The sequence below is a fragment of the Silurus aristotelis genome (genome assembly GCF_946808225.1).
Source record: "Silurus aristotelis genome assembly, chromosome: 20".
Taxonomy (NCBI): domain Eukaryota; kingdom Metazoa; phylum Chordata; class Actinopteri; order Siluriformes; family Siluridae; genus Silurus; species Silurus aristotelis.
The window spans coordinates 4022271-4025086 of NC_139593.1; the positions used below are offsets into that span (position 1 = coordinate 4022271).

General features: G+C 40.1%; 1 protein-coding gene across 2 annotated transcripts in view; it reads right to left on the reverse strand.

Annotated features, from left to right (window-relative positions):
• Positions 1–1241: 1241 nt before the first annotated feature.
• The window catches only part of golga7ba (golgin A7 family, member Ba), a 10634-nt gene continuing 9059 nt past the window's right edge, over positions 1242–2816 (reverse strand). For both annotated transcript variants that reach the window (XM_083522189.1, XM_083522188.1), the window contains exon 5: positions 1242–2816. This exon is cut by the window's right edge and continues 1418 nt beyond it. The gene's annotated coding sequence lies outside the window, so the exon portion shown is untranslated.

The window sequence follows — 2816 nt, forward strand, 5'->3', positions numbered from 1 at the left end:
TGGATGAAACACTGCTGATCAGTGATTGGATGAAACAGTGGTGATCAGTGATTAGATGAAACAGTGGTGATCAGTGATTGGATGAAACCGTGGTGAGCAGTGATTGGATGAAACAGTGCTGATTTATTGATTGGATGAAACCGTGGTGAGCAGTGATTGGATAAAACAGTGGTGAGCAGTGATTGGATGAAACGGTGGTGATCAGTGATTCGATGAAACCGTGGTGAGCAGTGATTGGATGAAACAGTGCTGATTTAGTGATTGGATGAAACCGTGGTGAGCAGTGATTGGATGAAACACTGCTGATCAGTGATTGGATGAAACAGTGGTGAGCAGTGATTGGATGAAACAGTGCTGATCAGTGATTGGATGAAACCGTGGTGAGCAGTGATTGGATAAAACAGTGCTGATTTAGTGATTGGATGAAACCGTGGTGAGCAGTGATTGGATAAAACAGTGGTGAGCAGTGATTGAATGAAACGGTGGTGATCAGTGATTCGATGAAACTGTGGTGAGCAGTGATTGGATGAAACAGTGCTGATTTAGTGATTGGATGAAACCGTGGTAAGCAGTGATTGGATGAAACACTGCTGATCAGTGATTGGATGAAACCGTGGTGAGCAGTGATTGGATGAAACCGGGTGAGCAGTGATTGGATGAAACAGTGCTGATTTAGTGATTGGATGAAACCGGATGAGCAGTGATTGGATGAAACAGTGCTGATTTAGTGATTGGATGAAACCGTGGTGAGCAGTGATTGGATGAAACAGTGCTGATTTAGTGATTGGATGAAACCGTGGTGAGCAGTGATTGGATGAAACACTGCTGATCAGTGATTGGATGAAACCGTGGTGAGAAGTGATTGGATGAAACAGTGGTGAGCAGTGATTGGATGAAACAGTGCTGATTTAGTGATTGGATGAAACCGGGTGAGCAGTGATTGGATGAAACAGTGCTGATTTAGTGATTGGATGAAACCGTGGTGAGCAGTGATTGGATGAAACAGTGCTGATTAGGATGAAATAGAGGTGAGCAGTGATTGGTCCTCTGGAACATAAGCTTAGCCATGTACTGAATTGATGGTGAACTTTCATGACTTTCTTGAACTTTTTTTAGTGCAAACGCAAAGATGAAAATGACAAACAGTAAACACATTAAAGTGAAGGGGAATTTAGTGAATATTTTTAAATGTATTAAATTAATTTCACTTTTGATGAAGAATAAACACAGATGATGCAGTGGACAGTTCAAGTTCTTTTATTGTCTTATGAACAGAGAAACGTGGCACTGGATCATATATAAACTTTTCCTGTCTTTCTCTTGGTACAATAATCATTTCCATTTACATGCTTCACTTTGATACGCAACCCTTCTACATATTTGCATAAACGTGAGCCAGTTCTCTCGCTAGGGAATGGAAGCTCGTACCCAGGAGTAACGAGGGTTTGGCAGTGTCATGGCACACTGAAGAGGTCGGTTCTTGCGTTCTCATGCTCGGCTACGTCATGAGCAGAAAAACAGGCGCGTGTTCGAGTATCAGGTATGGCAGTGGATGCTTGATGATGAGATGAGAAAAGTGTCATGAACAATCCTGTTCTCTCAAATCCTGAGTTTTTCAAAACCGAACTGTCTTTGACATGGTTTGTTTCCCAACACTCCGATTCCAGATCACCTACTCTGGAAGTAAGCAATGTAGTTTTAGAGCGTTAGGATGTGGAAGACCTGCAACTCACTGGAAGCTCTATATAATGAATATAACAGATAATACAAATTCTAGACCTGGATTTATCTAGATAATAAGCCGCTTCAGAGTATTAATCCTTTGAACATCTAACCATCACATTCTGAAGGGTTTTCCACACTGAGAGAAGCTTGTAAACGTTACCAGGGCGTTACCATTTTCAGACAAAATTAGAGAAACCAGAAAATAAAGGTACTCTATTTAAAAAATCATTCCATATTTAAGTGTTCTAGAAGTTTATAACCACTAACCATCCACCCTTAAACATTCTGTGCTCTTTCTATCTCTGGAAACCATTAAATATTCAATGTAGAACCCTGAAACAACAGGTTTCTTTTTCTAGATTTACTTGAACAACATTTTAAGAAGATTACAACCATTAACTATCCATCTCTTTGCTTTTGTATTTCTTCTGTGAAGAACCTGTAAAGGCTCTATGTACAGAAAGCCTTTTCCACTTTCACTGGTGGTTCCAGAACTGTTTACATTTATGGATTAAGCCCTTATCTAGAGCAGCTTCAAATGATCTCATTTATATAACTGAGCAGTTGAGGGTTAAGGGCTTTGATTGAGGGTCCAGGAGAGAGAGTTTAGTGATGCTGGGATTTAAACTCAGAATCTTAAATCCATGTCCATCATCTTTACTGAGCTACCACTCAATCATCTCTAGAACCCTTGAGGAACCCGTTTGAATAATAGCTAATTATGCTTTTTTTGGGGGGCTCAGGCAGGCAGTGGAATACACTTAATAAAAACATTTCTAGATTCGGGCTCTCAGGGTTTGTTTGGGGGTGAAGGGTTCTTAACAAATTAATTCAAATTAATTCAAATCATTTTAGGAAGCCAAGAACCATCTGAAGGAACCCATGATGACCTGAAAGTGAAATCTGTTGTACCAATGTGCATAGTTCCACTCTAAGTAGGGTGTGGAAATATTGCACCAATCCCAGTGATTCCCAGTTCGGAAACCACATTTCTATCCAGGTGTCCTTCTAGAGGAAACCTTTAAAAGTTGTATGTAGAACCTGTCCTTGGGTTCCTTAAAATTGTATGAAAAAGACAACAATAAAATGTT